This window comes from Phoca vitulina, unplaced genomic scaffold (assembly GCF_004348235.1).
Source record: "Phoca vitulina isolate PV1807 unplaced genomic scaffold, GSC_HSeal_1.0 scaffold36, whole genome shotgun sequence".
Lineage (NCBI taxonomy): Eukaryota > Metazoa > Chordata > Mammalia > Carnivora > Phocidae > Phoca > Phoca vitulina.
The window spans coordinates 12,013,464-12,040,427 of NW_022589739.1; the positions used below are offsets into that span (position 1 = coordinate 12,013,464).

At 44.7% G+C, this 26,964-nt stretch overlaps 1 protein-coding gene and 1 pseudogene across 4 annotated transcripts in view; both read right to left on the reverse strand.

The window, feature by feature from the left end:
- The window catches only part of STIM1 (stromal interaction molecule 1), a 186,930-nt gene that overhangs the window by 99,700 nt on the left and 60,266 nt on the right, over positions 1 to 26,964 (reverse strand). The window lies entirely within an intron of this gene.
- On the reverse strand, positions 24,995 to 26,371 carry LOC116646291 (annotated as a pseudogene).

Below are 26,964 nucleotides of genomic sequence, written 5' to 3' on the forward strand. Positions count from 1 at the left end.
GGGGTGGGGTGGGAGGGATGGGGTGGCTGGGTGATGGACACTGGGGAGGGTATGTGCTCTGGTAAGCGCTGTGAATTGTACAAGACTGTTGAATCTCAGATCTGTACCTCTGAAACAAATAATGCAATATATGTTAAGAAAGAAAAAAAGAAGAAGAAGAATGTAGCAGGAGGGGAAGAATGAAGGGGGGGAAATCAGAGGGGTAGACGAACCATGAGAGACTATGGACTCTGAAAAACAAACTGAGGGTTCTAGAGGGGAGGGGGGTGGGAGGATGGGTTAGCCTGGTGATGGGTATTGAGGAGGGCACGTTCTGCATGGAGCACTGGGTGTTATGCACAAACAATGAATCATGGAACACTACATCTAAAACTAATGATGTAATGTATGGGGATTAACATAACAATAAAAAATTTAAAAAAAAAAGATACATACAACCACTTAGATGATTTTCCAGGGAATTATGGCTGAACAAAAAAGCCAATTCCAGAAAGTTACAAACTCTATGATTCCAATTACACAACATTTTTGAAAGGTCAAAACTTTAGAAACAGAGGACAGAGGGGTTAGGAACAGGGAAGGGGTGGGAGAGAAAGGTGTGGTTATAAAGGGGTAACGTGGAGGTTACTTATGGTGTTGGAATACAATTTACACACACACATACACACAACCGGTACAAATAAAACTGAGGAAATCTAAACAAGATTGGCAGGTTGTGTTAACGTCAATATTCTGGTTATAATATTATACTACCGTCTTGTCAAAATGTTACTATGGGGAAAACTGCAAAGTTTCCCAATGATCTCGCTGTATTATTTTTTTTCAAATGCGTGTCAATCTACAATTATCTCAATAAATATTCTAATTTAAAGAAAAAAGTCCTTTGCAGAGCCCCCAAACTCCTACAACAGTAATTCCTAACTTTTTTTCAGTGAGGAATTCCAAAAGCTCCATATAATAATAGTTATACTTTTTTGGGCGCCTGGGTGGCTCAGTTGGTTAAGCGTCTGCCTTCGGCTCAGGTCATGATCTTAGGGTCCTGGGATCGAGCCCCATGCCGGGCTCTCTGCTCAGCAGACAGTCTGCTTCTCGCTCTCTCTCTCTCTCTCAAATAAATAAATAAAATCTTTAAAAATAACAATAGTTATACTTTTAGTATCTACAGATTGAAAAACAATTGGGAAAATAATATGAATTCATGAAACACCCTTCAAGGAGCCCCTTCAGTTTCAAATACTCAAGTTGGAAACCACTGGCCTGTATACTGAATATAATGTAGCAAAGGATACAGGCTTTTCAAGCGGTGGTCCCTAGCAGGTTCTCTAGCCTTTTCCCATACCACTCAACTCACACACACCTCACACTCCCACCACACTAAACTACTTTCAGTTCCATAAATATGCAAGACTCACTTTGTGGCTTTGTACATGATGTTCCCTCTGCCTACAATATCCTTGTCCCATTTTACACCTGGCTAATTCCTACTCAAGTTTCAAGATTCTACTCAGGCTTTTTCTAATTCCTCTAGGAAGTATTCTCTACACTGACTCCTTGGTTTACATTAGGAGCCCCTCTTCTGTGCCCTCATGGCCTCTGTGCTTCTCTCTATCACAGCTTAGACCAATGAACCTCTGTATGCCTCCATTTCATTACCTATAAAATAAGGAGAAAACAGTATCTACCTCATAGAGTTTTAGGAATGAAATGAGTTAATACATATAAAGTACTTCAAATAGAGCATGGCACACAATAAGCATTCGATTACTACCAAGTTGTTTTTATTGTCATTGTCTGTCTAACCATTACACTGGAAGATCCAAGCAGGAACAATATTTGCATCCATCTCTGGTCTGGCCTACAGTAGGTGCTTGGTAAATAACTGGAAAAAGAATTAAGGGATCTAAGGCTGGTGGTGTAAGGAGGTTGCATCTAAGTCAGTGGTAGAACTGGAGATCTAGAGAATTGAGAAGTACTGCTAAGAGCAAGAGGTAAGTACAGCAGGAGCCAGGAATAGATAGTCATCTCTCAAAGATAAGCACAAAACGACTATTACAGATTACTAAGAACTTGGGTGAAGAAACATAACTGAGAACTGCTAAATTATACATATCTTTTAAACTAGCTGAAGCCATACTCAATTATTATGAAGAGCTCTTTTGATTTGTCATTATAACCTGTTAATTTTGAGCTGAAAAAGCTGTTTCACCTTTTGGAGGCACTGTTTCTTCAGCTGTAAAATGTGACATAATAACATAATTTCCTAAGTATTTAAGATTATGAAAGCAAACTACCCAGCCCATTGGTTAAAGTAAAACTAGTTTGTTCTGAATAAATGTTATGTCATCCCCTTGCCTTCAAATTTTCTTTCTCTTAAAAATGTAAAAAGAAAAAGGGTAAGTCCCTTGGATAATAACAGCCTAGATGGAGAGAGGGAGGAGACGAATGTGAAATGGACCTATACAAAGCACCAGGGCTTGGGGAAGGGTAGATGGGTACCTAAAGTTACTCTCCCCCCCAACTCCTCATGGTCAGAACTTGCTGGTCCTTCAAGGCTCAGGGAAAGTCCTATTCCCACCAGCCTTCTTTAACCATTCCAGGCCCTATGAGTCTCCCCTCTGAGGCCACAGCACTGAGCCCAGCCTGGTTCAGGCACCACCTCACGAGGTCTCTTCCAATCATAATTGGACTCTGTCCCCAGCTGGCCTGTTAGCTCCTCTGCAGTGGGACCTGAGTGTCTTCCTGCTATCTCCACAAGAACAGAATTCAGTATATTGTTATTGTCTAAGGGAGAAAGGGGGGGGGGGGCGTGAACAAGTCAAGAACTATGTTGGGACTTGTACCTACATTGTCTCTTTTACAAATCTGTAAAGTCAGTATTTTGATTATTCCTAATATAAGATGAGGAAACTGAGGCCCAGATATGCTAAGTGACTTGCTCGAGTCATACAAATAGTAAAAGAAAGGCTGGAACTGGGATACTGCCTGTCTCCAGAGTCTCGATAAGAATAAATGCATACTGGTGTCCACCTGGTTACCAACTATATAGCTGATTTGTTGGGCAATTTGGTCACACCAGCTCCCCACCTCAACTCTTCTCTGCTGCCAATCTGGGCCAAGCTATTTGACTTCTTTTCTTCCTCTTATTTTGTCCCAAATGCAAAGGGAGCTACCCTGGGTCCCTTCCACAGTGGAGTATGTGGAAGAAACAGGCTAAAAAGAGGGCCATGCCAGGGGAATAGAAGGGAGGCAAATATTAATATCCTACAATAGCAGAGCTAGTTAAACCCTCTTGTTTTACAGATAAGGACACTTAACTCTGAGAAGGCAGGTAACTTGCATAAGGTGACACAGGTGAGTGGAGACTGAAACCTTGTCCCCCAAACTCCCAAATTGGTGCTCATTTTGGTCTACCTGGCACAAGGCCATGGAGAACTGGAGTATGGCCTGTCAGGCTTGTCACTGAGCAAAAAACCCAAACGCTGTAAACACAGGAAATGGGCTGGGATGAGGTTCAGAGGGAGCAGCAACTTTTGCCAAGTTAGAAGTGTTCAAGGGTTTCCTGTCTACAGCTGTTAACTGTCACAGAAATGCTCCAGAAAGCAATGCAAGGTAGAAAGGGAAAAAAAAGAGAGAGAATGAGGAGAAAATATTTAGGCCCAGAAGTGACTTTATAAATTATTCAGCCCCAACCTACTTAATTTTACAGATGAAGAAGCTAAGACTCCCCCAAAAAAGAAAAATGACTTGTCCAAACTCACACTCCGAATTTAAGGACCCTTAGAAACCACTTACTTGGTTCGAATCCTTCATTTTAGGGATGAGAAGCCTGAGACCCAGAGAGGGAAAGAGCCTTGCCCAAGGTCACAGGGCTAGAGAGGCGGAGCTAGACTGGAACGGAGCTCTTCTACCTCACAGACCTGTGTGGTTAGAGGGAGCCCGCTGAAGTGACTTACCTCAGACACAGCTGTGTTGGCCATGGAGAGAGTACAACAGGTCAGGAAACCAAAAATAAGCAGGATATACTACCAACTAATGAAGAATAACAAGGACCAAACACAGCAAGCTTATAAGAGCCCAAACAAAAGTGCTCTGGCTGCTTAAGACACTTTGGAAAACTAAGAGGCAGAAAAATATTCGAGCTATTCCAGGAACAGAATCCAAGGAAGAACGAGTGGGGCAGGCAAATAGAAAAGGCCGGAAATGCTAAGGGAAATCCCAAGGTTCTACTTCCTTCTTCTGTCCTAGAGCTAAATATCCAGAACACACCACCTCAGAAGCAACTCTGGGTTCAGCAGGCCACTATGGGGGCACTACTGTATAGTAATTAGCCCATTACTGGGCCCCCACATACCACTGCTGGCAGGTATAGAGGGAAATTACATTTCCATGAGGCCTGGAATTTCACAGAGATTCACTTCTCAAGCCAGCCCTGAGACACAAGGATTAGGACTCTCATTGAACGGATAAAGGAAACTAGGGCTTAGGGAAGACAAGTCTCTTGGTCCGGCATCAAGTTATTACTGTATATGGCAGATCCAGTGTTCAAACTTAAACTCTTTCAAGAAATGTTTAGTAAGTGCCTGCTTTTCCAACCCTGTCCTAAGGGCTGGGGATACACTGAGGAAACAAACATGGCCTCTGGCCTATAGGAATTCCAATCAAGGAATTGTGAATGCTTACTGGGTCACTCACATTACACATGAAGCGTGACTACTTAGAGACTGGAAAGAACAGAAAGGCCAGAGGAACCCAAGCACCGAGAGCTGGGCTACAATAGTTGATTCCTCCAGAAACAGGGGGACTCTGGTGAGAAAAGATGGGAGGCTGACCAGCATCACTGTACTTTTCTCCTACTCTGGTCAGAGCTTTCTCATCCAGCATGTCCCTAGTCCTCACTACAGTTAAGGCAGTCAGGCAGGGCAGAGACTCTTGATCCTGCTTGACAAATGAGGGAAATGAGACCAACAGCAGTGATTCATCCTAAGTGGCACAGTGAGCTGGTGGCAGAAAAAGTCAAGCCTCTTGGCTTCTGTTCTTTCTACTAGACTGCTCTGACTCTGGACCACAAAAGGGGAAATCTAAAACAGGGGATTGAGGAAGAGTTAAAACCTCTAGATTTCTCTAGCTATCCTCTTTTCATCTCACCATGACTCCCATCCCCACTTCCCCGTGCACCCCTCATCATCCTCACAGAGTTCTTAACTTGGCTTACATATACCCTCATTCCCTCCCTTGGTGCCTCAAAATCAGTGATTCAATCAGTGAGTTAATCAACCACAAAGTCTTGGCCGCCATCAGATACCATGTCCTCAGGGAAACATTCCCCTCCACCAGCTCATCCTCAGCATTCAGATCTTTAAATGGCAATCAAAGAAGAGAGGAATGCTGAAAAATGGAAAGGCCAGGGGGAAACACCCTAGCAGGGGAGAACATTTCACACGATCTGAAGTCTGCACAGAAGATATCCAATTTGTCCCAGTCTGAGGTCCACCTGCTAAATCAACCCAGCTGGGGGTTTGAATTCCTGATAAGAAGGAAAAGTACTAAAAACCTACCATTAACTTATTCATTCATCCATTCTTCATTATTGATGTTTATTCTGTATACAACTTATGTTAGGTCCTAGAGCCACATAAAAAAAAAAAAAACACAAACTCTGCCTTCAAAAAGCTTACCTTTTAGTTTGTGCTTCTAATTGTAGATGAAGCCATTTTTTGACTAATTCATTTGTTTTTATCACTTACATTGAACCTTGCGTGTATGTGACCAATTTGTTTTCTTCAAGTCTTTGTAATGTGACTGTGAGAGATAATGGAAAGGAGGAAAGGAGGAAAGTTGTGTTTGTTTTCTGCTATATTTTTCCATCTATTCAGGAAGTTTTGTGGGGTTTTTTAGAACCCTGAATTGGCCTGTGGCTCTTTTGGTAAAAGGTGCATTCAGCAGTAAGTAATTTCTTTTTTTTTTTTTTTTATTACAGCATAATAGCTTTACCAGGGGGAAGAAAAGCTTACCTTCTAGGGAAGAAAACAGGGAATCAGGATACAAGGAAAGAGCTACAGTTAAAGGATGTACCAACTTCTGTGGAAGCAAGATGACTAATTCTCTCTTAAGAGTAAGGGAAAGGCTTCCCAGAGAAAATGTCATTGGCTTAGTCTTAGGGAACATGAAACATCAGGATGCTAGAATGCCAAGCCCACACAGCCAGGGCTGGAGAGGTCTCTAAAGGCAGACTAAAGTGTCCCAGGTTCCTAGCAGAAAAGTTGATGTGGGATAAAAGAAATACACTATAGCCCTTGTTGCTTCAAAAATATTATACCTCTGGGGTATCTGCTCCAGGGAAAACCACCAAAGTCTGTAATACACCTAGCTCCCCTCTGCACTCACACAGACCCAAAGCACTGAGCATAAGCTTGAGGTTCTACAAGAGACTTCTGTATCTTGGGCATGCACACTTCTGCTTCTTGCCTTGCAAACTGGCTCCCAGCAGCCTGAGCCACCTTACCTCACAAAAAGCTCTGCTGGTGGATACCACCATTAATGGTCTTAAGACTTAAAACTTGGGGCACCCGGGCGGCTCAGTTGGTTAAGCGTCTGCCTTCAGCTCAGGTCGTGATCCCAGGGTGCTGGGATGGAGCCCCGCATTGGGCTCTCTGCTCAGTGGGGAGTCTGCTTCTCCTTCTCCCTCTCCCCACCTCATGCTCTCTCTCAGATAAATAAATAAAATCTTAAATTAAAAAAAGAAAAGACTTAAAGCTTAAAAGCCAGCTAAAATGAGAAATGGTCCAGTTCAAATGAAAACCTCTAGTGGTTTAACTCTGAGCTGGTCAAGATGAAGACAAAAATCCTTTAATGCAGCACAAATACAGAGCAAAGCAAATAGGTCATAACAAACCACAGTTCATTTAGTGGAAGCAGAAAGTCCAACAGTCCCTGCCACCCTACACACCCATCACCAAACCCATGTTCCAGCTAGGCCCAGCCAACGCACAAAGCACAAACAGCACTGGAAGGAAGGGTGAGGGGGAAGGTCCTCAGGCCCTTTCCTGAAGCACTATCCCAATGGAAGAGAGTAGCCTCCTATCCACCACCCCAACAGCATAGAACACCAGCCCAGGCCGACCCTTGCGGGACTTGCAAATCAGCAAAGAAGCTGGCGAGGTGCCAGCCAGGCACCACAGGCCACTCTTCCCAGGAAATCGGAGCTACTTTTGCAGCCCACGTGATGAGATTGCTATGTGCAGTCTAGATATTATGTGGCCATTGCAAGGAGCGCTGTTCTGCAGAACTCACCGGAATAGAGAAACTGGGTTAAAGTCTGACTGGTAACTTGATCGTCCACTAAACCCATTCTCACCTCCATGCACATCCCCCCACCGCCCCCATCAAATCCTGCCCTACTGTCAAGCCCAATGCCCATACTGCTTACTCCGAGGGGAACGTTTGGCTCCCTGGTGGTCCTCAATGACCACTCTATTTTTTTTTTTTAAAGATTTTATTTATTTATTTGACAGAGAGAGAGACAGCGAGAGAGGGAACACAAGCAGGGGGAGTGGGAGAGGGAGAAGCAGGCTTCCCACTGAGCTGGGAGCCCGATGCTGGGCTCGATCCCCGGACCCTGGGATCATGACCTGAGCCGAAGGCAGACGCTTAACGACTGAGCCACCCAGGCGCCCCTGACCGCTCTATTTTATTCGAACAACATTTATCCACTCAAACAGTACGCAGCGATGCTCCTCCTATGGCGGCACGGTCTGCTCGGCAGTGCTGCACTCCCCTCCCCGGAACTCAAGTTCTCTGACAAGGCTGCCCAAGACCTACACGTGTACGGCCTAACCCTCCCAGGGATCACCTCCAGACACAACAGATGTCCTACACTAGATGATTCAACGGGAACACACCTCAACTCAAGAGCCCACTGCCAACTGCCCCCCACCCCACCCCGCCAATTCGTCCTGCCCCTTCTGGTTAGGTCTGGTTTCCCACCACTTCACGCAGGCCTCACCTCGCTCACCATGTTGATGACCCTGTTCCCTCTAGCAGAGGCCTTCAAACGGCAGACATCAGTCAACGGGCATCCCTCAGAATGGATCAGCTCTTTTTAAAATTTATTTATTTATTTCAGAGAGAGAGAGAGAGCACAAGCAGGAGTAGGAGCAGAGGGAGGGAGAGAATCCTCAAGCAGACTCCCTGCCGAACACAGAGCCCAACCCAGGGTTTGATCCCAGGACCCCAAGACCATGACCTGAGCCAAAATCAACAGTCAGACTCAACCGACTGAGCCACCCAGGTGCCTCGAACTTATTTCTTTAACTGTTAGAGTTCATCAGTAAGGGCATACACTTTTAGTAAGAGTTTTGTATCATTTAAGTTATTATTATTATAGCAGCTAACATTTATGTAGCACTACGTGTCAGGCACTATTCTAAGCACTTCATATTTATCTCATTCACCCTCTTGAAAACCCTACAAGGTATCAATATGATCAATTCCATTTTCCCAATCCAGAAACGAAGGCATGGAGAAGTAAACTAAGTGGTAGCATTAGAGACAAGCAGTCTGGCTCTAGAGTCCAAGCTCTTAACTACTACACTATGCTGCAGGGTATAATAAGGACCTTTATATACATATAGACACACGTGTACAGGGCTTAAATACACCTTCCATAATACACTTCTTCTAAATTAAGTCCAAACTTCTGTCTCTTTAGCTTTACTCTGCACTGCCTCTCCCATGTGCCCCCCACTCCCACCAGACTGACACACTCACAGGGCCTGCCCTTTCATTCCTGGCTTGCCATCCTCCCTCCTTCCTTCCCCCAAATCCTAATCAACCTTTCAGGCTTAGCTCCTCTAGGAAAGCTCCTAGAAAAACGGAAGGGAGGGAGGGAGGGGATCACCACTGGTTTAATGCCTACCATGCATCAGTCACTATGCTGGTGCTTTGAACACATCACCTCATGTAATCCTCACACTCCTGTGAGGCTGCTATCACTATACCCATTTTACAGATAAGGAAAAAGTAGTTCAGGGATTTAACCTGTCAAGGAGCCACAGTTCTAAAGCACACACTTTTTGCTATACCTTCTAAGCCGTTTATGACCTACTCCCCACATTTAAATGTTTACACATATACTACTTGACTTTGTGTTTTATTTAAAATTGTCTCAAACTATTTTCCTGCTTATGTATGTGTCTATCTCTCCAACTGGACTCTAAGCCCCTCACCCCAAGGGCTTCCTCTAAATCCCTAACACATGGCTACGTACACAGTGACTGCAGAGTTTTACTGAACCAAATAGGTCTGGGCTCAGATTTGTTGTGCTCTGGGTAAAGCTGTTAAACATCTGCATCTTAACCATATATAACTATTGGTTAACTTCTAGAGCTAAGAAAAAGGTTCTCTTAACCAAGAAAATCATATAGTGCAGTCTATGAGTCACTCTTGTCAGCAATATGAAGATCCCAGAAAACAAGCAACAAAAAAAGAACCACAGTGGGTGGAATGTTTTTTCCCATCCCACTCTGTAGGGAACACAATTGGGCTGATGTTCTCTAAAGAGTGCACACAGCTTCAGCTACAGAATGAGGGAATCCCAAAGGGAAGGTCAGCAAAAACCAGCCAATCCTTCAGATGCTCACAGGAAGCCCCTGGAGGGTTCAGAATAATGTGGTAGCAAATACTGGCCAAGGACAGACAGAATCTAGGCTTCATTTATTCAACAAATAGTTCCTTTTTTTTTTTTTTAAGATTTATTTGTTGGGGCACCTGGGTGGCTCAGTCGGTTAAGCGTCTGCCTTCGGCTTGGGTCATGATCCCAGTGTCCTAGGATTGAGCCCCACATTGGGCTCCCCACTCGGCGGGGGGCCTGCTTCTCCCTCTCCTGCCTGCTTCTTCCCCCTACTTGTGCTCGCACTCTCTCTCCGTCAAATAAATAAATAAATAAAAATAAAAGGATTTATTTGTTTATTTGAGAGAGAGAGCATGTGCTTGAGCAGAGGGGGGAGGGAGTTGTTGGCCTGGCAGGGAAGAGGGAGAGACAGAATCTCAAGCAGACTCCCCAGTGAGCATAGAGCCCGACATGGGACTCAATCTCATGACCCCGAGGTCATGACCTGAGCTGAAAACAAGGGTCAGATGCTTAACCCACGGAGCCAGCCAGGTGTCCTTTAACAAACAGTTCTTGACAGCACTAAGGATACCAGTCAATCTAGTGTGCAATCTGGACAGACAAATTACTTAACTTCTCTGGACCTCAGTTTATTCACCTCTAAAAAGAGCTTAGTAAGCACTTTTTTGCCCATATCACGAAGTGTTGAGAGGGTCAAATGAGAAAGGACAGATCAACATCATGGACAAAGACTAAGGCTATTTTTTTTTAATCGTGGTCAGACATATATAACATAAGAGGCTGTATTTCATACTGTATTTCTCTGGTCTAAGGGGAGAGCCATGGTTGGGAGAAATGTGGAAATGAGATCAGTGGTAACCTCAACTGCATCTAGTTACCCACTTTCCTGACCCCCTGTTGGGCCTGTAAGATTTCTAGGAGTCACAGCACAAAGTCAGTTCTAGAATTTTCAGGATTGAAACCCTAGAAGAATCACAAAATCTCAGAGTTATAAGGCCCTTTAGAGGCCAACTTACTCTAACTCATACTCATTACTCATCTTGCTTCCAGCCCATCACCAGATAATCAGGATGGCACTGCTTATGTGTATATCCTCTGGGTGCCCCAGAGATCAAGCAACATTATATAAGCCAGATTATCTAGTTTCAATAACTATGTTTATTTTCCTATTGCTATCCCTGAGTCTTTAGAAAATTCTTGTCTAAATATTCTATGCAGGGCTCAGTTATATGGTAATAAAGAAAAGTTCCCGTGGCCAACTTGGACCCAAACATAAAAGGAGAGCAGTACCTTGCTGAAGCTAGTATGATATGGTGGAGATTAATTAGTGAGAGTCCCCCCCATGGAGGAAAGGGTTTTAAAATCCAGGTTTAGATGACATGGTCCAGTTGCCCCTTCTCACATCTTCTGATGTTAACCTTACTCATTTTGGATGGTGGGTGGTCTTATAAGAAATCCAGCATTTCCTCACAATGGCCCTAGGCAGCTAGTCTGTTTAACAGTTGTAATGTCAAAGCACTCATATCTCTGGATGGCCCACTCCAATGGTAGGAATTTCTAGTAGTTTGAAAAATCCTCCTTGTACAGCAGGGGACCAGATTAAAAATAATTCAAACTACTTCAGTTATGGAAACTGCCATTTTAAAGTTGTCAGCCCCCTCTGCCTTAGAAACATCAAGTCACCTTGGAGCAGACCCTTGTTCTTGAGGGAATCCCCTTTTAACCATATAAATATAAAACAAGGGAGCACACATTCCCTAGGGGGAAAGGAAACAGCATGATCTTTTGTGACTTGGCAAAGACTGCTCCCAACACCCCTTAGAAAGTGAATACAAATGAATGAACACACATATGTACAGGATCCAAAACCCTTCCAGGACAAAAGACTGAAATCTTCACCCCTTTCTTTTGAGGTTCAATGCTATTATCATTTCCCTAACAGACTGAGATCCTAATCAAGTTAAAGGTAGAAAGGAACATTAAGAGCCTACAGTAAGTGCTCACGCAGAGGAAACAGAAAGTCTGAATGGGTGTTTCAAGCTCAATACAATAACCAAAATGACCGCAGAAGAAGGCTGGTTCTGGAACTGAAATGTGGCTAAATCTAGAAATACTTCTAGACCCTGCCAACTGGTGATTGTAGGGGTTCCCTCCTCCAATAAATGAGCTTATACATATATGAACTGAGGAGCATTCACTCTGAGAGCTCAAGCATAGTGGAGCCTAGGCCAAATGTGAAACTGAAGGGTGCTGTCATCCTCCCTCAAAAAACCACTGCACCATGTGTAGAACTGTCCTCGTGGCTACACTGAATAAGGAAAGAGCACACTGTGAGAGCCACTCTTAAAAGCCACATGGTGTGCCAATGACGGAAGCTGAAAATGGGGCCCACTAACAGACCAATAAGATTCTCTAGTTCTCTCTTGGGAACTAAGCCTGACTCCTTTGGACCAAATAAGCCTATGAAGTCCTTAAATACTTCAGAAAGAGAAAGAGGAAAGGCCCCAGGAGAGACGTACTAAACTTCCAGATAATTTCATCCTCATTCAAGAGATCAATCTTACTATTGAAAAGAGATCTGACCTTATTTGTACTCCAAGCTGATGACAAGCTGATGAGGTATGTCATATCCACTGTACCTCAATTTTTCCAAAATATGCTTATACTGTCCCACCCACAGGGCTCTCTAATTATGCTTTCTGAAGCCACTGAGAAAAACAAGTTGATGCTCTCATCCAAAGAATGGCCTTTCAAGGATATGAAGGCAACGATTATGTTTTCTCTTCAGGCCTTCCAAATCTGGTTCCTCAACCCCTCTTCAAAGGATTAGATTTTCAGGATCTCTCTCCATTGTGCCTCCTTTATATATACTCTGACCTGTCCGTGTGGCCCTGAGAGTTTCCTAGCCCAGAACTGGATGCAGGCTACCACAGACAGCACTCTCAGAGCAAATGAGACTATTCTTCTGTTTCATATCTCAGTTATGTGAACCGAGGAGCCAGTCCCCTTTACAGGCACTACATTATACCTTGTTAGGAGGCTCCCTAGTCAGGGCGTGGAGAGGTGAAGGCTGGCCAAAAGGCAAGTAGCTCTGCCTGCTTGGGTCCTGGGATTCTAGTACTGAGATTGCTGTTTCATCCCTCCCCACTGCCTACCTCTGGGCCTCTTGCCCAGGACCCCTTTAATGCTTAGACTTTAAGCCTAAGTCATCTTACTTCTTAATCTTATCCACCCGAGCAAAAGAGGCAATGACTGAACCACAAATGAAGAGATGGAAAGAAATATGGTAGTTAAGAATATGGGTTCTGGAGTTCAAATCCTGGTGCTATCACTTATAAGCCATGAGACCTTGGACATCCCTTCAGTGTCCCTTAACTCCTCTTATACCTCACTTTTCTGCCCTCTAGAATGAGGATAATAACAGTACTTATTGATGGAAATGTTCTATACCTTGACTGCAGGGAAGAGATTACAAAGGTTGTATATATTTGTCAACACTTAAAACAAGTGCATTTTACTCTATGTAAATTTACTCAATAAAGTCACTTTGAAAAGTTTTTTAAAAAATTATAGAAACTACTCATGGAGGATTGTAAGGATTAAGAGAATTATAAAATACCTAAAATAGTTCCAGAAATCATGATAAGCACTGGACAAATGTTATCTGTCTGTAATGGAATTTGCAGTGCTGCACACACTCTCTATGTCCTATGCTTGCTGTTGGGGAGCAAGGGATGGGTCTGAAGACCCAAAGGCATCCTTGGCTAGCCCAGATGTGGTATGTTCCCAGAAGCCTCATTACAGATCTGGCTTTCACAAGGATCAAACACCAGTGTTACAAACCATACCGCCTCCATGCTCCAGCCAACGTTGTGTTTAACACTGGGAAAGCCAAACCACAGCAATCATCATCAAAACCAAAGATATTCCAGGGAAACTGGGAGGGATCTGCTTTCCTTAGTCTTCTTCTGGCTTAGCTCATGAGGTCCTCCTGGAGCAACTTGGGTTTTTATTCAGTCCTTCACCAAGTCTTTCCTGACTGTCTCCTGGGTCCAGCCAGTGCAGGAGTGAGGGAGTGACCAAAGGCCAAGATAGCCAGTTTCCCAGCTGACTCACCCTCACCAAGTTCACGATCTATAGGAATTACAAATAGAAAAAGAAAACTGATATGAGAGGCAGCAAGGTATAGCGAAGGGAGCAGCACTCTGCTGGGAGTGGGAAGACCAGCGTCCAGCCTCGGCTGACACCGGTCATACGACCTGGAGCTTGTCCCATGCTCCCTGCGGACCTCGGTTTCCTTCTCTATTAAAATGAAAGGAGACGAATATACAATCTCACAGTCTGTGGCCTGATGATGGGGGAAAACCAAGTGTAACAGGACTTGTTTCAGGCTCGCGGCCGTGTGAGAAACCTCAGGGTGAGCCAAGTGAGCTAGGTTAGAAGAACTGATTGTCTCTGATCCAGCTGCAGCTGCCGTCACACCGGGGAGAGTACGCACAATCTGGAGGAGATCCCTGTCGGCTGCTATTACAGGGAACAGTTCATTTCCATTTTCTCACTTTGCACGGCCCCACAGGGCCAAACCTGAGAGTGAAGGAGTCAGGATGCCAAGAGTGGCTCATTTCTGGCATTTCCTCCATACTCATTCCCTGGGTCAGGCCCAGGGCTTCGAAGAGCACTGTGGGTGAAGGGCAAGGTAAGGCCAAGCAGACAAAGATACCGTCTGTGGCACACGACACCATTCCCACTGCGATGCATGGTTGCAGGGCTCTGGAGCCTGGACGGCATGCCGGACACCGAATCACCGAAGAGAACCCTTTCGTAGCTCATGGAGGCGCACAACAGAGTGGTACGCAACCATCTGCTTCCAGCTCAGGCATTAGTGTCATTCAAGGCAAAATTACTGATAACTTGAGTCTCCCTCAGGCCCTGTGCCTGCTAACAAGAGATGAAACCGACTCTGTTTCTCGCTCTCAAGAGGCTCCATCATGGAGAGCGGGGCAGATAGGGAAGTGGATAATCACCGCACCACAGAGGCCGGTACAAAGTGCTGTGGAGGCACAAAAGTGGGTGTGCCTACCTCCACAGAGACAAGAGATCTAACGCAGCGTCACTGAAAAGGTGACATCTAAACCAGCTCTTGAAGGATGTGTGCGCATACAGGGGGTAAAGACGGGAAGGACATTCCTGACAGAGGGAACAGAATGTATGAAAAAGCCTGTCATGCTTCAGGCACTGCAAGCAGTGTGGTGGAGCCGGAACACAAGACAGGTGGGTGCAGCCGCCTCGTGGTATTTAGGACCCTACTTCTCACACAAGACGGAGACCGCAGAGCCTCCACGGGGGCGCAGGGGAGAAGAAAGAGTGCGGAGAAGCGGGTGGGGCGGTGCCTACACATCCCTCCCCGCTCCCCCTCTCCCCAGACTCTGCCCCACACACCTCCCTCTCCACAGCACACATACTCCTACACCCCTGACAGCTCGGGGAAGAAAAAACCGTCTCACACTGAGGTCAGCAGCTCCAGGATCCCCAGGTGAAGAGACTGGTCCTCCATTAAAAGAAACAAGAACGTAAGCCCCTGGAAAAGGGACTACTAATTTACAAAGATCCAACCGAGCCTGGCAGTCGGGCCCCTCAGGAAGCCTGGGGGGATCTCAACCCACCAGACTCAGTGCCTTCTTCACTCAGACTCATCTCTGGTGAGCCATCTCCTAGTCTCTCTCCTACTGAGAATGCTGGGGAAGCTGGAGCGAGAAAGGCGACCCAACAAATCCAGAGCTGACTTACTTCTCAAAAGTGCCTTTAGCTACAGTTATATTCTTGCCTCACACTAAACACATGCACAAGAATTTGGATGGGAAAAACAATTTAGATACTCTAGGGTATCTCCCAAGCAGGCACATTCCTGAGCCTCGGCCATGCTGAGAATCCACGGGTTACTGACACAGGGAGGCCAGGCAGATAAGTCCAAGTAGACAAGGCCAAGGAAGCCATGGCAACAAGATGACAGGCAAGACCTAAAGTCTGTAACCACACTGGGAAACAGCGGGGAGTGGGGGAGAAGCATGGACTTCAGTCAGACCAGAGCTTGAACCCCAAGCCACCACTTGCTAGCTTCCCTGGACCTTCAGTCTTCTCATCTGTAAATGAGGATACTAACAGCATTTACCTCAGAGCATTCTTGGGACTATTAAGGGAAGTAGAGAATATAAACCACCTAGCCTGGGGCACACAGTCGGTGTTTAAATAACCTCCCTTCAACAGGTGCCACAATGATGCACTCTTGCACAACTAGGGAGGGGCGGCCCCATTCATAACACAGTCTGTGCGTACGGCATACCCTGCAGTCATGCACCGCATTGTCCAAGACCGCCAGCCCCCAAGACTTGTGTCCATCAGCAGTGCCAGAACTCGGAACAACAGACATCAATTCAAGAAAATGGATGGGCCTGATACCATTCAATCCCAATAACAATTATGAGACCAGTGACAATGAGCTCTGAAAACCAAGGCAACTTCATCCCAGCCAGAAAGGCTCTACTATGCTCCTACTGGGGTAAAAACCAATCTCTGGACCTCGATCAACCTCAAGTCGTCTGTAGATGAACTCCATCAACCAAAGACCTGGTGAGTGTGAAGCAAGTGTGCAACTAAGGTCCACGTCCTCTCTGCTTGACAGGTGCACCAAATGCTCAAGGGCAGGCCATTTCTATAAAGCTGTTAAGTCCTGTCACATGGGACCCAGGAGACTGAGTCCAAGATTTAGGGTGACTTTAGCACCCTGGTTACCAAGGAGTGATGCCACTGCTCCTGATTGAATTTCTCCAGACAGGAAGGGGCCATCTGATTGTTTCTTATATCCCTAAGTCCTAGCACAGTACATGATATAACCCATCAGCTGTAAATGGTTGCTTAATAAATGACCCAACATGGACATGGCCTTGTCCCTCTCACCTGGCCTCCAAGTCTTTGCATATACTCTGCCTGCTGCCTAAAATTGCCTTTCTTAACCCTATTTACTTAGCTAATTTTTCTCAATCCTCAGGTCTCACTTAAATGTCATCTCCTCAGGTACTGAGGAGATAAAAGTTCCCTTGCAATATGTACCCTCTCATCACTTCCCTTATTTCCACTTCATGACATTCATCAGACTTCACTGTAATTCTTTGCTTCATTTTTGCCTTCCCTGCTACTCTGTAAGCTCTAGGAGAGCCCAAACCATATCCGTCTTTCCTGATACTGATTCCCAGGGCCTGGAATAGAAGGAGTACACAGTATGTTAGAAAGGCTAAACATGAAGGAATGAACGAATGAATGAGAGAGCTCCGGTCCAAAATGACTCTCGGGTAACTAGGTATTCAAAACTGTCTGCTCAGCCCTAAGTGGTCAACAGTTACTTTTTGACTAGAATCTTCACAGAGCCTATAAATACCCATGCATGGAAGATGGCAGCAGACTGGATGAACAACGGAACAAAGAACAGTCTGTGTGATAGGAAGTAAGGAGAGATAAAGTAGGGGTTTTGAAGCAGAAACCCCACCTCTGAGTGCCTTGAATGCCATATAAAGGAATATGCTGAAGAGCCTGCAGGACGGCCTCTATCTGACCTGGGTTCACTAAGGTGGCATGCAGCACGTACCTCCCGCTAGAGCCATCCGCTAGGCTCCCTTCGCTGCTCACACTGGCAGGTCTTCCTTCTCCCTGTCCCTTCAGGTTCATCCCCATTTCTCCAAGTCATATGGGATCAATCAATAACACAAGTGGCCCCAAGGATAGCCCACCCCAATTATCCTAGCCCAATATTTACTAAATAAAGTTACAAAGAGGGAAGCTGTCATTTAGAAAGGACAAGATCAGAAGGCCTGGATTCAAGCTGTTAGCTGTGTGACAGTAGGTTACTTAGTAAATCTTTCTGAGTTTTAGCAATCTCTGTAAAATGAGGATAATACCCATCGCACAAGGTTGTAGGGAAGATAGAGATAACACATGTAAAGGGTCTAGTACAGTGCCTTTCATATAGTGAGGGTCCAACACAGGTTTATCAAAAAATAACAAAAATCCCAACCAGGGCAGAAGGGTATTATTTCCTCCTAAATGCTAAGCACTTTCACTCCATCTGATACAGCAAAGACCCAAGAGGCCAGAGACTACTCATGTAGACTTGAGCCTGCATCGCCTCCTAAAAGGGGATGGGCAGATTGCCCTGTTTCCATTCTCTGTCTAGCTGTCTGAGCACTGAGGAAATTACCAGCAGGCAGGCTGCTGGGAGTGGGGAGGTGGGGGACGAGCTGAGGCTCTCTCCGAACTTCAGATCTATTCATAGCCTGGTCACATGTCCACAGAGGCCCAAGACTGTTGTCTGTAAACTTGGTAACCTATGGCCCCAAGCACACAATTTAGGACTAGGGTGTGTTTCAGACCAAACACTACAGACTGAGATCCACTCTAAATAATGAAATGTGGGAACAAACCAAAGCAACCAGAGGTGAGGTGTTAACTCTTGACAAGATGCAGGAAAGGAAACCACAGAATAAATCCCTCCCCCTCCCCAACCCTGCTAGCTTTATGTTACAGTGGGTCTCAGATGGAGCTCAGCCTTTGCAGAGATTTCCATTTGCCCTTGTTAGCATCTTCAGATACTCACTCTACCCCTGACCGACTGTGTCACCTTGCACAAGTCACAGCTCTCCAGGCTTGTGTCTACGCCTGAAACTCAAGAAGGCTAGGCCAGTTGATCCCTACATCTTGATTAGGATGCTCACAGCACTTTATCCCCAAGCCCCAGCCCTGATTTATGAGAACCCGAAGTCTAAAACACTGTGCTCTAGAGATGGCAAGAGAAGGATCTCAGGGGTACTGCCCTCACCACCAGCCTCAGCCACTGCACCAGGAAGAGAGGCAAGAACGGAAGCAGCTGGGCAGAAACCATCCCAACTTCTCAAAGTCCTCGCACCTCCAGCCTCTGAAGGTCATCATGTCAGAGCACCCAGGAAGGAGCTCAGGAAACATAAGCAAATGACCTCTCGGCATCAGAATGTGGGTGCTAATCGCCAATTCCCTGAAGCAGAGGTCTGCCTGCTTTAAAACAAAAGAGGAAAAGAGGGAATAAAGGGCCTGTATTTCCTATCTTTCCCAATCTGAGACAGCAACAGAGGACAAGCAAAACAGGATATCTGAATAAAACCTACCAGCGGTCATAAGTTATTAGGTGGCAAATCTGAGGTTCAAATACAGTTCAGTGTGTGTGTGTGTGTGTGTGTGTGTGTGTGTGTGTGTGTCTGTGGTTGTATGGTCTTTTCTTTATTCCACCAACACGCCTCATGAGGAAGATTCAAGAAGTGCTGGCTTCCAGAATGCCAAGAAAGCTGTGATACCAGGAAGGGATTCAAGTTCTTATGGGCACTTTGGGGCTCTGTGAGGTGCCCCTCTACACACACACACACACATACACACACACACACACATCACAATCACAATCACACAATCCCAGGGCTAACCTAAAAAATTCACAGAGCACAGATAAACCAAGTGAGTTTAAAAGACAGAATAGTTCTCAAGCCAGGATTACATGTGTATTGACATATCTAAAGAAAAAATGTATCCTTTTTAAAAAATTTTATTCATTTGTCAGAGAGAGGGAACACAAGCAGGGGGAGCGGCAGGCAGAGGGAGAAGCCAGCTGCCCACTGAGCAGGGAGCCCGATGCGGCGCTCGATCCCAGGACCCTGGGATCATGACCTGAGCTGGAGGCAGATGCTTAACAGACTGAGCCACCCAGGTGTCCCGAAAAAATGTATCCTTTATCAAGGAGCTATAGAAGCTGAGAAAAAGCAAAGTCACAGACACAGACTGGCAGACACACAACTGGGTTCATTGGCAGAATGAGCCCATCGTTCATTTCCTTCCATAAAGGTTTACTGAGCACCTGCTATATGCCAAGTACAATTCTAGGCCCTGGGAATACAGTGATTCTAACACTCTCAAGGCAAGAGGGAGCCAACGAAGTTCAAACCTCCAAGTAGCTTTCCCATGATCTTGCCATCCCTACTGTGCGGTGACTGCATCAGGCTGCTGTGGCCCCCGGATCAGTCAGGGTTCCCGGTTGAAGGAACAACTTAGTTTGCAAGTTCAACAACCAAAACTGATTCTGGCTAGTCTACGCAAAAAACTAAGTTATTAAAAGATAAGCTCAGATTCACCTGGAAAAGTGGAAAACCAGATATGAATGCCAAGAACAACGCCTAAAATCAGGTGGCAGAACTAGTCTGTCATCACATCTCATGTTCCATTGCTCCCCTGCTCCACAGAGCACAGAGAAGCCAAGTGATGCTAACTGCCAATGCCCATACACTCCACTACCACTAGCCTCCACTACCGCTAGCCTCCACTACCGCTAGCCTCCACAACATGGACACCTCCACTACTGCTAGCCTCTACTACTGCTAGCCTCCACTACTGCTAGCCTCCACAACATAGACACTAGCCTCCACTACCGCTAGCCTCCACTACTGCTAGCCTCCACTACCGCTAGCCTCCACAACATGGACACCTCCACTACTGCTAGCCTCCACAACAGACACCTCCACTACCGCTAGCCTCCACTACCGCTAGCCTCCACTACCGCTAGCCTCCACTACTGCTAGCCTCCACAACATGGACACCTCCACTACCGCTAGCCTCCACTACTGCTAGCCTCCACAACATGGACACCTCCACTACCGCTAGCCTCCACTACTGCTAGCCTCCACTACCGCTAGCCTCCACAACACAGCCACCGTGACACCACCACCTCTGCTGTCCCAGGAGCTCCACCCTGCTACAAACACCACCACCACTGCAGTCTGCTGTTTCACATCACCAGCTCTTCAGACTCAAAGTCCCCGGGGAGTGATCAGACCAAAAGAACCTATGGCAAGTACGGAAAGTGAATGTCTAGCATTTTAAGTGAAGAAATTCTTAAAAGGGTAATAAACATTACCCTTGCATTCATCTAACTAATGTCATAATTCAAATTCCATGTTCACCATAACCATTCTGATTAGGATTTGGTGTTCAGTGCCACCCAAAGGGAGAAAAGGCACTGGTCCTACCGAAACACGCATTCCAGTAGATGTGATAGTTCCATTTCTTGAGGTAAAATTAAAAATTGGCATTCTTGTTTTATAGATCAGCCTCATAAATTTGGTTAAGAAAGTCTGCTTAGACTGAGGGTTGCTGGAGTGGAGGGGGGTGGGAGGGATGGGGTGGCTGGGTGATGGACATTGGGGAGGGTATGTGCTATGGTGAGCGCTGTGAATTGTGTAAGACTGATGAATCACAGATCTGTACCTCTGAAACAAGTAATACATTTTAATAATTTAAAAAAGAGTAATTGAATAGACACTATTTACATTAAAAAAAAAGAAAGTCTGCTTAGAGAAATAAATATTCTCAGGATACTGACAAAACCTGAACCTTCAAAAAGTGAAACACTAACAAACATTCCATTGAGCATTTCACATGTGCCAGATACTATTCTAAGTACTTTATATAGAATAACTGATTTTTCATAACAACCTTACAAACTGGATCCTATTCTCCCCATTTAACATCAGAGGAAACTGAGACAGAGAGAGATTAAAGTAAAATTGTCTAAGAATACTCAGCTAATAAAAGAAAAAGTGCAGAATTTGAACCCAAGCAGTGTGACTCCATACGTAAACTTTTGTCAGTTCCACAAAGTAAATCCCCAACTAATGAGGCCTGCTAGCTGGTGGTTCTGCTCACTGCAGTATTTCTGGTTGGGTACAGACTGGCAAGAAGACACGGTCCTATATCCTCCATTCTAAGGTTAAATTCTTGATTTAATTAGCTGCAGACACAAAATCTTATTGGAACAGAGCTGCCCACACACGATAAGAACAGATGAAGCATCTAAGTGAGGCTTTTGCTCAGCTTCCAGATTCTGTAACTACAGTTGCTGGCCACACTATCCACACAAGGTCATCTTTACTGGACTTAGTGTTGTATCACGCTACAAACTTGTATTTAAATTCAGAAATCATGTCTACATTCAGAAAGAATTTACACAAACAATATATATTAAGACAGTCATCTCCTGGGGCGCCTGGGTGGCTCAGTTGGTTAAGCGACTGCCTTCGGCTCAGGTCATGATCCTGGAGTCCCGGGATCGAGTCCCGCATCGGGCTCCCTGCTCGGCAGGGAGTCTGCTTCTCCCTCTCCCGCTCCCCCCTCTTGTGCTCTCTCTCTCTCTCAAATAAATAAATAAAATCTTTAAAAAAAAAAAAAAAAAAAAAAGACAGTCATCTCCAAAATGGGTTGCACAAGGGACGCCTGGGTGGCTCAGTTGGTTAAGCCTCTGCCTTCGGCTCAGGTCATGATCCCAGGGTCCTGGGATCAAGTCCCACATCGGGCTCCCTGCTCAGCGGGGAGCCTGCCTCTCCCTCTCCCAGTCCCCCTGCTTGCGTTCCCTTTCTCACTGTATCTCTCTCTGTCAAATAAATAAATAAAATCTTTAAAAAAAAAAAAAATTGGGTTTCACAAGACTTTCCAATGAGGGGCGCCTGGGTGGCTTAGTTGGTTAAGCGTCTGCCTTCGGCTCAGGTCATGATCCCAGGGTCCTGGGATCCAGCCCTGCGGCGGGCTCCCTGCTCCTCGGGAAGCCTGCTTCTCCCTCTCCCTCTGCCTGCCACTCCCCCTGCTTGTGCTCTCTCTGTCAAATAAATAAATAAAATCTTAAAAAAAAAAAAAAAAAGACTTTCCAATGAAAGCACAGAAAGAAAAGTGAAAACTCTTATTTCATATTTGTTTTTAATCTTAAAATATAAGAATTATGCTTTACTAATATTAACTGTACAGACTAAGGATGATCCCCTCTCTGAGTCTGGTATATGTTTCCATATCACTTACCACATACAAGATGTCCTGAGGATACACGGGGAACTCCACAGTGTCTGAGGGAGAACATCAGTGTTTGAAGTCACTCATTTGCTTTTAGGATACTAGGACATACCGCAGTTAATACATAGCTGATTAAATGACCTTATGTATCATGGTTTTTATTTTTTTACCAACCAAACCAACCCTCACCACATAGATAAATGATTTTAAGGGATTCTTGCAAATAAGTAAACAAAAATCAAAAAACAATCCTCATGGGTTGAAGATAATATTAAAATTACAAACAAAAATAAACAATAGGAATGTAACAAAGCTGACCCTTCTATTCCCAGTATAACTTTTTAGAAGCTACATTAAAGGTAAAAACAATCTAATTGCTTCAAACAATAAGTTGGCCAAAAAAATTTTAAATTATCAAGAGACTACTTAAAATATGGATTTACATTTATTATTAACAATGAGTTGCATCCTTAGTGTACACTGTGCCTTGGCATATTAAATCAGAGTCAGCAAATATTTTCTGTGAAGGGCCAGACAGTAAGTATTTTAGGCTCACAGGCCATACATTTTTTTTTAAGTTTTATTTATTTGTTTTCGAGAGAAAGTGCATGTGGGTGCACACTTCAGGGGAGGGGCAGAGGGAAAGAATCTCAAGCAGACTCCCAGCTGAGTGCCAAGCCAGACTCGGGGCTCTATCTCATGACCCCGAGATCATGACCTGAGCTGAAATCAAGAGTCCCACGCTTAGGGGGCACCTGGGTGGCTCAATTAAATGTCTGCCTTCCGCTCAGGTCATGATCTCAGGGTCCTGGGATTGAGCCCCACATCGAGCCCCACATCGGGCTCCCCGCTCAGCGGAGTGTCTGCTTCTCCCTCTGCTTCTGATGCTCCCCTTGCTTGTGCTCTCTCTTTCTCTCTCTCTCTCTCTCTCTGGCTCTCTCTCAGTAAATAAATAAAGTCTTTAAAAAAAAAAAAGACTCCCAGGCCTAACCAACTGAGCCATCTAGGCGCCCCAGGCCATATGTTTTCTATCGTAACTAAATCACGTTGCCATTAGAGTATAAAAGTAGCCATAGGTTATATGTAAACAAATGAGTATGGCTGTGTTTCAATAAAACTTTATTTATAGAAGTAGGCATAGCTTGCTGACCCTTGTATTAAATAACGAAATAAAGCTATCATGATTAAAAACATATCTAAAAATTAAATCTACAGATAAACCTCTCTATACATTTTCTGTGATTTTTAAAGTCCAGAGATACCCAATCTAGTTAAGAAGTCTCTTTATAGGTTTCCCACTTAATAGTGAAAAACAAAAGGCACATATCATTGTGAAACACTGTTTCCTTCTTGCTGCAGTAAAAAATGAGATTAAATAGTACAAGAAAAGCAATATTTTTCTATTTTTCAAACTGTATTCATTTGTTAGCAAGTGCTGTTTGAACAACATATATAAAATATTTCCGGGGCGCCTGGGTGGCTCAGTCGGTTAAGTGCCCGCCTTCGGCTCAGGTCATGATCTCAGGGTCCTGGGATGGAGCCCTACATCAGCCTCCCTGCTTAGCAGGGAGTCTGCCTCTCCCTCTGCTTCTGAGGTTCCCCCAGCTTGTGCTCTCTCTTTCTCTCTCTCTCTCTCTGGCTCTCTCTCTGAAATAAATAAATAAAATCTTTTAAAAAATAAAATGTTTCCTAAGATTTAAAAAAATATTACATATTATGGAGCATAGGAGATCTGCTATACAGTAGGATTGAAGTTTTCTTTCATGTGCCAGTTAAAGGATTTGAGACATTCTGTTAAACACTGAAATATAAAAGGAACTGCCTTTTAAGGGCCACTAAAGGGAAAATGTACAGGAGAAAAAATATCCTCTACTGTATAAGACTTCTTTATTAAAATAAAGTTTTGGGGCACCTGGGTGGCTCAGCTGGTTGAGCATCTGCCTTCAGGTCGTGATCTTGGGGTCCTGGGATCGAGCCACTGCTTTGGGCTCCCCTCTCAACGGGGAGTCTACTTCTCCCTCTACCCTCCCCCCTGCTCCTGCACTCTCTCTCTCTTTCTGTCTCAAATAAATAAAATCTTTTTAAAATAAATAAATAAAAATAAAATAAAGTTTTATTTTAAATAATAAATGAGGGGTGCCTGGATGGCTCAGTCGGCTAAGCATCTGCCTTCGGCTTGGGTCACGAGTCCCACATCGGCCTCCCTGCTCAGCGGGGAGCCCACTTCTCCCTCTCCCTGCCACTCCCCCTGCTTGTGCTATCTCTCTCTGTCAAATAAATAAATAAGATCTTTAAAAATAATAATAAATAAATAATGAAAAATAAGGTTTTATGAAAACAACTTAAGTATACCCACTGATAAAGCAGCTGATTTAACTGGAAATTTAAAAGGATTCTGGGTGGAGGTAAAGACACAGCACTACACATGGAATTCTTTCCTCAGTCATTCTTTTTTTTTTTTTTTTTAAGTTAATGGTCTTTTTTTATTGGAATAAAAAAAAAAGACTAGCATTTACAACTTGAAATGGACGTAAATTGTAATTTCTTGATCAGCAATGTTGATGCTTGTGCTGAAGTCCACAGCCACAACCTACTCTGCTGGCTCCAAGTCATGGTTCAGGAGGTTTTAAAAACAGAGAGTCCCAAGATGCTCCCTTGGTAAAGGTTTCTTATTTGTTTAAAAAAAAAAGTTTGTGTGAATGGTGACAGCTTGACACCCATTTCGCTCTAGGACAACACGGGACAATGCTAAACCAACACACACGGCATGCCACCGGGATGAGTGTCATGCTCATTCATTGGGTGGGGGTGCCCAGAAGTACGAGAGGGTCGTCCGGCTAAGTGGGGCTGCGTCTAGACTGTTTATCCTTCACCCATTTTTCTGCACAGCATCCTGAGGTAAACCAATTTTAAATGTTTTATTTTCAGTAAACCAGCTATGACAATTTATACTAACAAGTTGAACTAGAACCCATTTGAAGAAGGTTTAAATTTGTTTTTTTCATTTTTTGTTTTTAATACAAATGCCTGACTGTGCTCAATTGTCAAGCTGCATGCATGAAAAACTGGCCAGCCCAAACAGTGTATTAATCATGAGCAAACGGAACTGCAAGGAGTCCATTAGGGGCTTCCTTATCATTAAGGTAGTACAAGTATTTATATCGTAAAACTGATGTGTAGCTTGATCTTTAGGGGACAGGACCACCAACCAATACATGCAGATTTTGTGTGTGTGGCAGAAGGTACTTTTGACATTCAGTTTTGCTATATAGAAACAGAATGAGTAAATGAACTTTTTTTTTTTTTTTTGCAAGAGGTAAGTAAAAGATTCAATTTGATTCTTCTAGAAGGGGGGAAAGGAGTTGAAACTGGGCCTTCATTTTGCAGTCATCATCTGTACAAATTCTTCATAGTTGACTTGCCCAGCTCTATCAATATCTGCTTCTCTGATCATTTCATCTACTTCTTCATCTGTTAGTTTTTCTCCTAAGTTGGTCATGACATGACGTAGCTCCGCTGCACTGACGTAACCGTTGCCATCCTTGTCAAAGACTTGGAATGCCTCGCGAATTTCTTCTTCACGGTCTGTATCTTTCATTTTTCTAGCCATCATAGTCAAAAATTCTGGGAAGTCAATGGTGCCATTACCGTGGGCATCCACCATGTTGTTCATATCCTACCGTTCAGCTTCTGTTGGGTTCCGACCCAGTGACCTCATGACAGTTCCAAGTTCCTTTGCTGTGATGGTGCCATTTGTCAAATAGGGAGAAAGCTTCCTTGAACTCAGCAATGTGTTCTTCAGTCAGCTGATCAGCCCTGGTGCAAGCGAAGGGAAGAAGAGCAGAGGGAGGGAGGGTGGCTGCACCAGCACAGGGGCTGTGAGGGCGGGGGCACCTCGGGGCTGCTGCTAAGGCACGATGTGCGCTCAGCGCTGTGCCGCGGCCGCTGCCCGACTGCGAGTAACCAAGCCGCGCCTGCGAGGCTCCCAGCACCACTGCCCTCCTGAGTCATTCTGAAGCAAGCTACTATGGCAAAGAAATTGAACATGCAAGTGTCGAATGCTAAACGACTTCACTGACATGGTTTATTTTATAAAAAATACGACTTTTATATGATCTCAGGGTTGTGAGATCAAGGGGCTCCGCACTGGGAGTGGAGCCTACTTAAGTTTCTCTCCCTCTCCCTCTGCCCCTCCCCACCTCTCTAAAAATAATAATAATAATAACAATAAGACTTTAAAAATTTAGTAGTACCATTTACTATTGTGTCAAAAATACGTTAAATCCCGGGGCAGGGGGGAGGGGTATGGAAGATATATAGAACCTCCAGAAGGAAACTTACAGACTATTACAGAAAAAATAATTTTAAAGATCTAACTAAGTGGAAGGACATATCATGTTCATGAATTGGGAGACTACATCTAGTTAAGATGTCCG